Genomic DNA, 14,597 nt, shown 5'->3' on the forward strand with positions numbered 1-14,597 from the left:
GATCTTTGTGGTAATAAAAATATCAAAACAAATTTTACAGCTACACAGAAAATATTTCATCAATCAAAGAAGAACAGAATCTATAAAAAAGGAGCAATCAGAGGAAGAGCCTGGGTGGGAGTGGGAGAGAAGATAGATCTATAAAACTTTTAAAACTGCATCGGATGGGCTTGGAAGATAAAGTAAAATAAAAATCATTAAAAAAATTAGAGTAAAAAGGCAAAGAGGAGTAGAGAGTATATAAGGAATAAAAAAGAATACAACTGTAGAATAAATCTGAGGAATTCGACATTCAGAATGAGGACAGAGAAAGCGAAGGAATGAGCCCACCCTGGCCTCCCTCCCTGACTCCCTTGCTCCCTTCTCTGTGACAAACGACAGGGAAGTGACTCGTCCCCAGCCCTGGACTGTGTGAAGGCCTCGGAACACTTGCTTCAGGGCTGCAGGCCTCTAAGTAGTAACAGCAACCAGAGGGCCCTGGACCCCCAGCTCCATGGGCTGTGTGGCCTTAGGGTCTTGCAAGTCAGATAAAAGCAGAGGTAAACCACACAGCCGGAGAGAAACCTGCCTGCAAGGAACCCACAGGTCGTCAGAGTCCTCGCGGACTGACTCATGAAGAGCACAGCTAATTCCACTCAATGAAAGGCGTGGGAAATGTGCCAGGGCCTCATGGACTCTCACGCCGCTCAGGTACTTGAAGGTAAATAAAGGGGACAGGAAGAGGGAAACGTGTTTGGACTTGGAGCGTTCCGATTTTCAATCTGGAGGCTCAGGTTCAGCCAGAGGAGAGTCGTAGGTCAGCAGGAGAACACACTGAGCTGTGAGTGATGGGCGATCCGGAAAGCTGAGTCAAGGCGGTGAGTAACTTGAGAGCCTGCAGGAAGGCAGGGCTGGCTTTGGGCACTTCTCCCCGAGCACCTCGGCCTGCAGCCCATGGCCTTCCTCCCGCCTCCCAGTCAGCCTGGGACCCCGGACTCGCTGGCTAAGGGTGTTCAGTGCTGTGAACTCTGTGGCGTTGTCCAGAAAGAGGCTATCTCAGAAAAACCCACTCCCCATTCAGACCACAGCTTCAGGGTAACAAGTCCATGGGCCTTCCAGGTGGGGTCTTTCTTCATGACAGAGTAACCTGCTCTCCCTCACAGGGGTCCTCACCCCAGTTCTTGTCGTGGTCATTAGCACACACTACCCTTCACTTTTCCCACTGGAACACAACATCACGTGTTACATCTTTTACCAGAAAAAAAAAAGGACATGCTGATTTTTAGTTATTTAAAATGTTGACTTTTTATTTTGAAATAATTATAGATTCGTGGGAATCTGAAAAGTTGGCACAGAGTCCCATGGAGCCGTCATGCACCTCCTGCTGGTTACATCTTACCTCACTGCGGAGCAAAGCTCAGACCAGAGGCTGGCAGGCACAGCGTGTGCAGTTCTGGGCCATTTCATGACGCGTGTAGGTTCTGTAACCAGCCCCAGGCTGTGCTCTGAGAGCAGGTGGGAGGGGGAATGGGGTCCTCGCTCCCTGGGGTTCCCCTGTTTCAGCCCAGCCCGCAGACTCAAGGGCTCCCAGGGGTCCCCACGGTCCGCACCCTCTGCAAGTCCAAGGTGCAGCTCCTTCCACGTTGCTCAGGCAGCGTCCGCCTCTCCCCCAGGCTTCCTCTCCAAAAAGTTTCCTGAAGGTCTGTCCCCGAGTCTCCAGTCCATTCCCTCGTCCCTTGGCCTCCAAACCTGTGCACTTATTGCCACTCTAGTGGGTTTTCAGGAAGGAGACTGTGTCCATGCAATGTCTCAGCTGGAGAGCACTGGCATTTAAACACGGAAAGCATTCTCCTTTCAACAGTGACAGCAGCAAAGCCACCCCTTCCTCGACCACTTCCTCCTCCCGACCTGCGGTTTTCCTCTTTCTAAAGTTTCTATTTCTTCTCTCTCCCCAGTCCACTCCCATTTGGCTTGGATCCACTCCTCCAACCAAAACGTCTCTGGCTACTGTCACCAAGGCCTCCAAGTTGCTGAGCCACCGCCCTTTGCTTTCCCGGTGGCCCCTCTGCCGACTGAGCGTGCTGACCACACTGTCTGGAAGGCCTTTCCTGGCCGCCGCCCCTCCTCTCGATGCTCCCTCGCTCCCCTTTGTAGGTACCCCTGGCTCTCAAGAGACTCACCTTCCCCTGGACACAGACAGCCTGTGGTGATGGCCAGAGGGAAGGGGCAGGGACGGGTGGAAGTGGGCGAAGGGAGGGAAAATGGGGAATCTGTAATAGAGTCAACAATAAAACTAAAATTAAAAAAGAGAGAGGCTGGCCTTTGGCTTCCCCATGGCTGGATCCGGGCCTTCTCCATCTTAATTTCCATGACGATAGCACACAAACGCCCCTCCCCGCCCCTCCCTTCACACTGCGGCCTGGAGGACCTTTTCAAAGTACAAACATGACGGCATCTCTTCCCCTTCCTGGCTCCTCAGCTCCGGGGCAGAGCACACTCTTTCGTGGCATCGTGCCCTGTGGATCCTGGCTCCCGCTCACACCCAGCTCACACCCAGCTCACACCCAGGTCGCACAGCTCTCGCCTCTTCACACGGCAGCCTCCTCCTGCCACGCTGCTGCCTCCCCCGGGGCCTGAGCACATGCACGACCCCCGCAGTGTCCGCCGTCCTCCCCGTCTCATGAGACCCTACATACACCTTGGCTTCCACGAAGGGGCCCTCCCTGCAAGACGCCCTCCTTGTGCACCTCATTCACTCCTCCTGGCAATCGAAGGGATAAACGCTCCCCTAATTCCTCCCCTGCTCCTCCCCCCACCCTCCCCACCACCCCGGACTCCGCACCTGCCCCCCAACCCCCACCCTGGTCATCCAGAGGCTTGGACCTGTGGGGATCAGCAGCATGTCCTGTGGTTCTGCCCCCGGAGTGGAGGTGCTCTCTTCTCCAGCGGAGAGGGGCACAATCTACGGTCCCTCTCGCAGCTGCTTGGAATGAAGGCAGTTTCTCACTCCCTTTGGGGGATTTCTACTTTTTCCAAGAAGTGATATTTTTATTTTGCGTAAGTCAAAAGCATATGTCATGGCAGTGCGCCCTCAGGATGAGTGTTGTGGATCTACCCTGGCTGCCACGGCCGCCGCCCCCCCCCACCCCCCGCCCGGCTGGGGCCTGGCACCCACAGCTGGGCCTGGTGCTCACCTGGGGTGAAGCCGGGGGCACAGAGGAGCTCTGCTTGAATTTACAGCCTTCCAGGGGCAGGAGGGTTTTACTCACTGAGTTAGAGTGCTGGGCAGTTGATGGCCAGTATAGGCGATGTGGGGGAGGGATTGCGGAGGAGGGGTCTGCGCTCTTGGGAAACAGCCGGCCCCTGGACGCTGGGGAAACGCTGGCTCGGCAACTCTGTGGTCCTGAAGCTCAGTGTCCCCTGAGAGAAGCATGGAGTGTGCATGCATGCATGCGCGTCTGCACGCGTATAACTGTGTGTACCTGTGTGTTCATGCATGTGCATGTGTCTGCGGGTGTATCTGTGTGTGTTTGCATATGTGTCAGCATGCGTGGAGTAGAGTTCCCAGGTGCAGACCACTCTGCCCTCCACGGGCTGAGATTGAAGAGCCGCCCCGTTGCCCTCCTTGGTTAGCAGTTGTCTCAGACGCCGGGGAGGCCTGACAATGATTTCTGACTGGCTTATGCCAGTTACCACTTTGGTCTCTAATACGTTCTCCCCATTTTCTATTAGCTGTGTTATTAAGACAATTTGAGAGGAAACCTGTCTTATCTTCCTCACTTTCAATCTCATCTGGTTTGGTTCAAGGAAGCACAGTATTCTCTGTGTTGACCTAGAGTTTTTAAATACTCCCGTCGGCGTTTGTGTCGCACAGCCTGAGCTTGCGGGGCAGAGACTGGGGCTCACCAGCTGAAGACTGGGCCCCCTGGGCACTGAGGAGCATCGGTCCCACTCCAGCTCCTGCGCCAGTCCCCACGAGCTGACTCTCTTAAAGACACACACCGCCTTAAAGACACACACCGCCACAGCCTCCAGGCCTGGTTTCCTGCTCCGTCAGGGAGAGAATAAATGCCAGGGCCTTAGAAAGAACCAGTAGAAAGGTCTCGGACAAAATGCGCCCGCTCACTCCTTTCCTCCCTCCCACTCATCTGTAGCGGTGCCAAGCCCAGAACTGGCACTGGGGGCCCAGAGAATAGAACCCAGCAGTGTCCCCTCACCTAGTGGGGAGGCTCAGAGAGGAGGCCCCGGAGAGCCGCCTGGGGGGAGCTCAGCAGGCCCAGGGGTGAGGCTGCCAGCAGCCTGGGACTCGGGGCTCCAAAGGGTCCTTGCAGGATGGTAAGGGCAGACATTTAGTACCTGGAAAATTTCCCTGCCCTACGGATGGCAGGTAAAGGGAGGCCACGCTTCTCTTCAGCCTGAAGCTGAAATTGCTTTTAGCTCAGAGGACCCTGCACCCCACTGAGGCACAGCTCATTCTGAACCCCAAAGTTCCCTCCTCCGAAACCTCCCTGGCAGCTTCCCATTCCAAAAACTGGCCGGTGGAGCTTTCTATCAGCCCAGTCTCAGCCTTGAGAAAAGTTCGGTGCGATGAAACAGTCGTCTCTCACGGCGGGAGGCAGAGATGCCGCGGACCCCAAAGGTGAGCCAGGGAGCAGGCACCCAAGTGTTTCCCGGGAGGCGAAGAGACCGAAGCTTTCCCCCCTGACGCTGCCTCTCGGGGGTATTGACTTCAAGCTGTTGTTTAGAAACAAGGCTCAGAAATAAATGTTGACCCTTCCCCCTTCCTGCCCAAGAGACTCAGGAAGAGAAACCTGTTTCGGGAAGGAGGTCCTAGGATGGACGCTGCCTTCCCCGAATTTGCGGTAAGCCTGGAAAAAGAGAGAAGGCTCCAGGCAGGCCCGGGAGCTGACGCCCACTGTGTCCCATTGCTTCTAGTCTCCTGCAGGGCTTTCCTGCCATGTCTTCTGCTTTCCCTCAACTCCCCGTAATCAGCCCTTCTCCCTTCTGAAGTCTAATACCCCGTCCTCCTTTCTTCTTTGTCCGAAAATGCCTTCTATACCCAATTTTGCCTGGTCTTTGGCATTTTCATGGATGTATCATGTCTGTGAATTCTCGTGTACAGGTATTAAACTTTGATTTTTCTCCTGCTAATCTGTCTCTGTTAATTTGATATTTAGCCCAGCAAGAGGACTTAGAAGGTAGGAGAGAAAGTATTAATATGTTTTTAGCCCCCACATGGAGGCATCTCTAGGGAAAAAAGAAGAACAGAGGTGACCATTACTGCAGTGTTTGAGCTCTGAAGGCAGGCAGTCAAGGAGATTGCTAGATGTCTGTCCATCGCCTTCTGAGGGAGCGCGGCAGGCAGTGGCAGCCTTCAGTCCTCCTGACCTGCAGGGTGACTGTCTCTGCAGCTGCATGAGGAGTGGCCACCATGAGCTGCGGGGGCGACTGCTGAGGTCGCAAATAGAACATTTACTAGGCAGCTCAGGAGCCACTTTAGCTTTCCTGGCCTTGGGGAATAGTCCGTGACTTCAAATCCATGGGTGATAACATACAAATGTTAGTTTGGAGGGTTCAGCCAAATATTGAAGAAAACTAGAAACATTCAGGATACAGTTCAGCTTATAGGTATAAAATTTAAAAACACACACGAAACTTAAAAGACGATGAGCCTAATATCCCCAATGTATTGTGGGGGCTAAAAAATAGTAGTAATTTTCCTCCCACCTTCTAAGTTCTTCAGCTGAGCCAATCATCAAATGAACAGAGACCGATTAACAGGAGAAAATCAAAGTTTTAATACAGGTGCATGGGGAAATCACATAAGCATGAAAATTCCAAAGACAGTGAGGCAAAGTTGGGTACATAAAATATTTTTGGACAAAGGAGAAAAGGGAGGGAGAGGTATTAGATTTAAGAAGCGAGAATGGGAATTTGCAGGGAGTTGACAAAGAGCAGGACATGCGTGGCAGGAATGCTTTTGCCAGGCAACTCAGAAACTTAGGACCCGGCTTATCCAGCTACTGATGGAGTCTTCCTGCTGGGGGGCAGGTCTTAGGCCAAAGCTTTCTGTTACAGCAGGTTTCTCCTCTGAGTCTCTGAGGCAGGAAAGGAGAGAGGGTCAAAGGTTCTTTCTGAGTCTTGTTTCTTAAAAAGCAGCTTGAAATCAGTATCCCAAAGGGCAGCTTCAGGGTGGCAAAACTTGGGTTCCCTTCAGTTCCACCTTTGAAACGTAAGTAAGTTTTACATTCCAGAAGCGGAATTGGCGGACTGCTCCGTATTTCATTGATTCAGTCATTCAGTGCTGAGAGTAAGTCAGTTCAGTTCATCTGTAGAGTCTCATTTCAGGAGGCAGTGAACTGAGGCCTGTAATGTGTAGGCAAGCAGGCAGGTTTGCATAAGAGGTCTGACTATGAAAACAGAAATAACCAGAGGTTAGTGGTCAGAGCAACGTAGAAACCAGTCTCTGAGTGTGTAAGGCCGTGCGTGGAGGAGATTGCTAGCTGTAAAGCTGAGCTTCTTTTGCTGGAACGAAGGAGGCGGGAGTGACAATCAGCTTCCCCTGGTGTGTGGCTTTCATCTCTCTGATGATGTCATCGGGTGCCAGGTAAATTCTCCGCATGGCTTACCCAGCATCACCCTGAGGTTGTTTAAGCATAAGTTGTTGTGGCTTCTTTGAAGTTTATATTATGTTGATTCATAAAAAAAGTGCTAGTTCTCAATAATTTCAAGTCAAAGGATGGGAGAAAAATGAAACATTCGTTTGAAGGGTTATAGCCAAATATGTAAGAAAACTAGAAATATTCAAGACCCAGTCCAGTTTATAGGTTAAAAAAAAAGCTTTACAGACAATTGATAACTGGAATCTAATATCCACAACTGCACATCAGCAATAGTTCAAATAAAAGTTATAAAATCACCCTCAGTTTTAGCAACGATAGCTAAATTAACATTAACTTACTTAATTTACTGTATAAGTCTAGTTCCAATAAATTTGGCCTGATTACCTGCATAAATACAAGCACAGCAATACATCATATAGGCTTCTTCAAATCTGCTTTGCTGGAATTTTGTAAGGAACCTCCGGATTGAACTTTAATTAGCTTCGTGAGGCTAAGCAGCCAAGCACAGCGTTACCATCAGCCTTTGTCTGCAAGGCTATAGGCTTGGGTGAGTTCCTCAGGGTCTCAAGCTCCCCAGGATGCCCGCAGGTCCTTTCTTTGCCGTCTCCCGGGAAGCAGCTTGGGTTCCTCACCTAGAAAGGCTGCTGTGAACCATGTAAGCGAGGTATCAGGCTTTTTTCCCAAGGGCTTTTATTGGCTTCCAAAACCAATCTTTTTTAAAAAAATTTTTAAATTGATTTTAGAGAGTATGGGAGAGGGAGAAAGAGACAGAAACATCAATGATGAGAGAAAATCATTGCTTGGCTGCCTCCTGCACGCCTTCTACTGGGGATTGAGCCTGCAACCCGGGCATGTGCCCTTGACCGGATCGAACCTGGGACCCTTCAGTCCACAGGCCAATGCTCTATCCACTGAGTCAAATGGTCTAGGGCAGCCATGGGCAAACTACGGCCCGCGGGCCGGATCCGGCCCATTTGAAATGAATAAAACTAAAAAAAAAAAAAAAGACCGTACCCTTTTATGTAATGATATTTACTTTGAATTTATATGAGTTCACACAAACACTCCATCCATGCTTTTGTTCCGGCCCTCCGGTCCAGTTTAAGAACCCATTGTGGCCCTAGAGTCAAAAAGTTTGCCCACCCCTGGTCTAGGGTCAAAGTCAATCTTAATTCCTTCAAGCTTTTTGGCGACATCAAAGTCTATGCATGTCTCTTTCAACATTATATTTAATTAAACCTTTTTAAGTACTATCAGTTTCCAATTCTGTCCTGTTATAATGAGAACAGATTCGTATTGAATTTATGCAAATAACCATATTGATATGACAATAATAATACTCACTAAGAATTTCCAAATTCTATAGAGATCAGGTATGGAGTAAAATGTAAATGTTTCAATATTGCCCACAAAAATATAATTTACCAAATTTCTCTACGATAAACAAGTTTTCTTATATTTGGAAACAAAACAAAAATATTCAAATCAGCAATAGTTCAAATAAAAGTTATAAAGTTTAAAATCATCCTCAGTTCACTCAGTCCCATAGAATTCTTGTTTATCTTGATCATTGGCCAGCATTTCCATGGATCCAGTTATTCCTTAGAGTTCTATAAATCTTCATATACTTTAAAGTTATGATATGAAAGTTTATTTTCAGAAAACTCTATTTTAGAATAGGACAGAGTCCTTTCCATGAATCTTTCTGAAGCTAAAACATTTTCAAAGCATCAGAGTAAAACAATAACTGTCTGTAAATGACAGAACTTAAAATGACAGTTATAGATATGATTATCATACAATTAACAGAGAACTTGCTTTTTTAATAACATTTTAAGATAACAATCAGAATTACAAATGAAAACATATCATGACTTTGTAGACTCTTAAAGATCTTTATATAATCTCTAGATCATTTTAGTATTAATATATACATACAAATACAACATAAGCATTATTTTTTTATTTGACAAAGCTTTCCATGTAATTTAAGCACATCAAATAGGCCTTGTTAGTTTAAATTTTCTCTTCTATGAGGAGAGAGAACAAATCTTTGAGATATTCCATAAGCTCATTGGAATAGCTCAAAGACATTTACAGGGTACTAAAATGTCTCCTTTTAATGAACGCTGGGAAAGTTATCAAACATATTTGACCAAAAAGACCTGATATCATCATGAAACAATATTTAATTATCTCACACAAAGTGAAACAAAAGGTATCAAACATAAACGCTGGTTTGCTATTGTCAGCCCAGCTTCAGTTCCCAGGATTGAGAAGACGGTTCTTTTAGGAAATGAAGAAACTCATTAGGACAATGAGACACAGTCTATTTTAATAAAACACAATCTTCGCTTTCTGAGTAGAAAACTTTTCAGACTGTCTTTTTAAACAGAATTTAAAAAATATATATTTTTTTAATTGATTTTAGAGAGGAAGGGAGAGGGAGAGACAGAAACATCAGTGATGAGAGCAATTCATTGATTGGCCACCTCCTGCTTGCCCTGTACTGGGGATCGAGCCTGCAACCCAGGCATGTGCCCTTGACTAAGATCAAACGCGGGACCCTTCAGTCCGCAGGTGGATGCTCCATCCACTGAGCCAAACCAGCCAGGGCTCATAATATCTTATCTGGAGAAGGACAATACATACGGGAAAAGCTCTCCTCTTAACAGAGTGGGAAAGAACCAAACTCTGGTTTGGCACTAGCTTCCTTTTGATATTTAAATTCATTTATTTAGCCTTGGCCAGCTTACTCAGTGGTTAGAGAAACATACTGAGCACCAAAAGGTCGCAGGTTCAATTCCTGGTCAAGGGCACCCACCTCTGCTCCAGTCTGGGTGCACGCAGGAGGCAACCAATTGCTGTGTCTCTCTCACACTGATGTTTCTTTCTCTCTCCTTCTTCTCTCTCTCCCTCACCCTTTTCCAATTTCTCTGAAAAGCAATGGGAAATATATCCTCAAGTGAGGATTAACAAGATAAATAAATAAATAAATAAATAGATAAATAAAATTCATTAATTTAATAATAAATATTCCCACTTTATTCTGCATAACCATATATAAAATTTTCTTTTTTAAGATTGCTGTTCACAGACTTTCTACAACTTTTCTTGTCCCTTTTAGTTTGTTCCTTCTTAACTCATTCAGAAATAACCAACTTCAGGACTAATTATTTTCCTTTAATTTCCTTCAAATAGTATCTTCATACCTTATACCTTCTATTACCAAAAATATAGTATTTTTCTAATTTAATTAAATTCTTAACTCCTTGAAACCCTAATTTCTAGTGACAATTAAAGGTAAGCATTCTTTCATTGTCAAATACATTTATACTTTTTAAGAAACATATATTAATAAATGACAAGACATTTATTTACAGATCCAAATTTATCTTTTAATCTTTCTGTAATAAGAAGCCAAAAGTAGGTAAACTTAGACCAATCTAATAATGTTTCAGAATTTTATTTTATTTTGAAATATCTAGATATTCAATAATTTATTTCATTTAACTTAACTCAGTAAAACTCTAAATTTTAAGTTTGGAAAACTATGGTTAAGTATATATATGCTTAAATATGTCATATATGTAATATAATATGTACTAGAGGCCAGGTGCACGGGACTGGAGCACTGGTGCAGGGCGTGGCCTGCGGGGGTTGGCCTGCTGTGGGAGCAGCTGCTCATCCCGGTCAGCCGAGCGCACTGATCACCAGGGGGCAGCTCCTGCATTAAGCGCCTGCCCCCTAGGTGGTCAGTGCGCGTTATAGCAATTGGTCTTCCGGTCGTTCTGGTCGTTCTGCCGTTTGGTTGATGGGCTTTTATTATATAGGCTTATATAAGCTTATATCATATAATATATTATATATCACATGTAATATAATATGTATTGTTATATATCATATAACAATTATTGTTGAAAAGTTTTATCTGAAACTTTTTATTTTAGTTATAACTATTTATTAGTTCTTATGAACTCTATGATATTTCAAAGTTTATTATTACCCAAGCTATTTTCTTGACACATTTTGTAACAAATATAACAGGAACTTATTTTTGTAAATCCAGCTTTCACTCAAGGGAGGGGAAGGAAGTTCCGCCTCCTGGAGGCTGACCACGACTTTGCAGATATATGTTAAAACCAGCACGGGAACTAATTAACATGTGGCAGTAGATGCGTTGTGGCCACACTAGTATCCTGCACCTGTTTAGTCTTCCACTAATTCAGTACAGCGTCACCCTGGACCTCGCCTGGCCCTCAGGCCTCCTGCACTGGCGATTTGGAATTCTTGAAGGAAGACTTGTCCTGTTTCCCCATTTATTTATTTATTTCTCAGCCACTTATTTATACCAGGACTCACAGATAATCTATTTTCTCTGGGTCGCAATCTGATATTGTCCTTATTTACTTTGTTGCTCAATTTGTTCCAGTTTTGGCGCTGGGAGTGTTTCCAGGTTGGATCCTGATGCTCTTTCAAAACGCCCCAACTTGTTATCTTTTCCTTCCTTTCGTGAGTACTTTTTTAAATTTCTGGCACAATAAGATGTCCCTGGCTCATCTTGTGTTTTCCTTGTCCCTGTCCCAGAACCAGCCATTTCTCTGGGAAGCTGTGGTCCCCTTGCTTTTGGAAATCGCATCTAGAAACTGAGATATGGAGCTGGACCTGCCTGGTGCTCCCTGGGTGTCACTGCTGAGACCGCGTGGTGGGGGGAGCTGGTGACCCCGTGTGCGACGCTAACCCTTGTATGCACACAATCTACATGTAGGGCAGTGGTTCTCAACCTTCTGGCCCTTTAAATCCAGTTCCTCATGTTGTGACCCAACCATAAAATTATTTTCGTTGCTATTTCATAACTGTAATGTTGCTACTGTTATGAATCATAATGTAAATATCTGATATGCAGGATGGTCTTAGGCGACCCCTGTGAAAGGGTCGTTCGACCGCCAAAGGGGTCGCGACCCACAGGTTGAGAACCGCTGATGTAGGGGAATCTACATTAAACACGGGTTCATACCGATGTGTTCAGTTTTATTCCATCATCAGTCTATTGGTTTTGTACTTAGATTAGAATAGGGAATTAAACAATACAATTTTAATGTATTATTATTGTTTCTCACAAATCCTCCTGTTTCAGCCTCTGTTTTCTAAAGCCTCACCAACACCAGACCACCACAGTAATGCAAGCACGTGCCATGACCGCGGCAGGAGCCTCACGCCGCCAGCGCACACAGGAACGGCACCCAGTTCCGCCCTGTCCGGACGCCTGACTCTGTCTGTGCTGCGAGGCTGATGGAGACGTGGATCCCAGACAACCGTGGGCTCTCCTGTCCTGCCAGGTGGCCCTGCTGGGGCGGCGCCCCTGATGGCAGGGCCTCTGAGCTGACATCCATCCTGGTGGCTGCAGTACCCCATTGTCTCAGTGGCCGTGGCTGGGTGAGCCCGGGAGCTCTCTGCTCCAGCGGGAAACAGCTGCAGGGTGTGGGGCCAGCTCTCTCAGTCTTCCCTCCTCTGGGTCCCTTCTTCCTACTCCCAGTCCTCCTACCTGCTTTCCCACAAAGGCTCTAGGACAGTCTCTTTAATGCACTCGGGCCTGAGACCGACAAAGGCCAGCACGTGGAGCCCTGCTGGCCCTCTGCCCTGACAGCCTGGCTGCCTCCCAGAAAGGGACAGTGAGGAACAGGCAGGCAGGGAAGAGGCAAATGGTGCCAACACTCTGTGCGTCCAAAATCGCTCCGTCCCAGAGTTGCTGGTGTATCCAGGCTTGTCCCCAGCCGCTCTCCGGCAGTTTCTCCCACGTCACGGGGGACGGGGGACTGACCGGGAATATCTGTGCGTCTGGTTTTTGTCCCCTGCTGGCTGAGCTTCCAGATGTCCTGGTGACCTGTCCACTGGTCTCCATAGTGAAGTACCATTTTTTTGAGATTGTTCTTTTAGTATTCACGTTCTGGCCGGCTACACATCTAAATTTTGTGCAGATTTTTAAAGTTCATGTTCTTGGTTTTTCATATTACCCTAACATATCCTTTTTATAACAACATTGCTATTGCTTCATTAGTTTAAAACTCAGCTGATTGCATGCAAAACTTTTTCAGCTTTTGCATACAAAAATTGTCTTAGGGAGAAAGCTACTGCTAATTTCTGCTAGAAGAATTAATCTAGCGGAGGTAATGTAGGGGAGGAAAGGGAGAGTTGGAAACAAGGAAATTATTCTTGTGTAATAGCTCCTGTATCTGTTGGGATGGTTTGAGCTGCAAATCACAGAGAATGCAAATCACCTGCCTGAAACAGTAGGGATGGGGTTCAGGTAGGGGTTGATCCAGAAGCTCTGTGATGGCATCAAGAACGCAGACCATAGAGGGTGGCGTTTCTCTTACCTGTTATTCTTGATGATACTTTCTGAAGGTGTGGGTCCTCAGGAATAATATTATAAGAGAAACAGCTTGATGATCTTCATCTTGCTTTATGTGTAGCTTTTGGATTTTGAATAAATTCCACATTAAACATAATTCTCCCACCAGTCGGGGACACTCCTGCCAGCATCTTGGATTACTCAGGCGTCTGTGAACAGCCAGTACTCAAAGGAAATGAGTTGTTCTCCAATAACCTTCACCCCCGCAGCATCTATGCGACATGGTCATCGTGTCATTGTCTGAGCATCTCCCCTTCCAACGCCCTGAGCATAGCCCATCCCTATGTCCCCCCTGTCTGGGAGGGTTCCCGGTCTGCAGGGGTTTCCGGGGCCACTGACCCCCTGCCCAAGGTCTCACAGCCACTTTCACCACCCAGCTCCCCTCCAACACTATTCTACCTCCTTCTACACCTCTCCCTGCCCTCTGTCCCTCGCCACCGCTGTCCCCTGGGGATCCGTCCAGCCCCCGGCCTTCTCTCTCTGCAGGGCTGCATCCTGCAGGTGGGCACTCCCACAGCCGGGCCCTCGGAGCTGTGAGCTGTGCGTTTCTCCCTCTTCCACATCCCTCCCCTTCCCCTACATGCCCCCACGGGCCTCTCTCAGGAGATGCCTGCCCTTGCACTGCCTCACACGCCCCTGCCCTCTGACCGCGCTTTCTCAAGGATCTTCACCTCGCATTGCCACGCCCTGTCCGACCAGCCTCCTCCCTCCCGTCCTCTCCGTGGGCTCCTTCTCACCCCATGCGCCTCGTCTCATAGGAAAGCGGCCCTGGGAACCCACTGGCAAGGCCCCGCCTCCTGCCCTCACTGCCCAGAGCCCACCCCAGAGGCTCCGCTCATCCCACTCCTCGGACCCTCGGACCCTCGGCCAGGCTCCTGCACCCCCCGCCTCTGCCAAGACATCCCCCGCCCTCTGGCCTCTCCTCCTTCCTCTTTCTACAAAAAAGAGAAACAGGAGGGGCGGGTTGCTCTGTCCTGTGCGCTCTTCCCAGGGGCGTGGGTAATGCAGCTCTGTCTTAGGAAAACGTGCCTCCTGGGCCAGGTCCTCATTTGGGGCTGGAATTCCCTCCCGCTGCCCGGAGGCTGGAGGCGCTCAGCAGGCCGCCCTGCTCCTGTGTCGGGTGAGAACTCACCAGGACGCGTGTCATGCCCGCGACACGGGTCCATCTCAACGCTGCCGGGAGGCGCCGCTTGTGCACTTGGGGCGCAGTAACTTCTCAAGACACAAGGGGTGGCCTGTGAAGCCTTCTCTTTAGCCGGCACTGAGAGTCGGGGTCACTAAAACGGAAGAATCCCCTCAGACTGTGACACATGAAGCCACAGCCAGGAGGCCCCTCCCCGCGCGGGGGCCGAGCAGGCCCCTCTCATTACCACCCCCCCCCAGCCCCCATCCACACCTCGGCCCCTCGAATAGAACCCCCATGGAGACGGGCTCTCCGAGAAACGACAGAATGGCTCGCCTGGTGTTGTGGCCAAAAGAAAGAGAAAACGACCCCCTGTTCAATAACCGTGTGAAAACACCCATCGCCGTGTCCAAGACGTGCCCACGCCACAACCCCCCAATCCCACACCCCACACCCCGGA

At 48.2% G+C, this 14,597-nt stretch overlaps 1 long non-coding RNA gene across 1 annotated transcript; it reads left to right on the forward strand.

Moving 5' to 3' along the window:
* The first annotated feature begins 490 nt into the window (after positions 1-490).
* Positions 491-2,186, forward strand: LOC111823348. The gene is made up of 3 exons (XR_002826383.1): positions 491-857; positions 1,306-1,453; positions 1,935-2,186. It is a non-coding gene; the product is annotated as an uncharacterized LOC111823348 (long non-coding RNA).
* The last annotated feature ends 12,411 nt before the right edge of the window (positions 2,187-14,597 follow it).

Source organism: Myotis lucifugus, unplaced genomic scaffold (genome assembly GCF_000147115.1).
Source record: "Myotis lucifugus unplaced genomic scaffold, Myoluc2.0 scaffold_474, whole genome shotgun sequence".
NCBI classification, from domain to species: Eukaryota; Metazoa; Chordata; class Mammalia; order Chiroptera; family Vespertilionidae; genus Myotis; species Myotis lucifugus.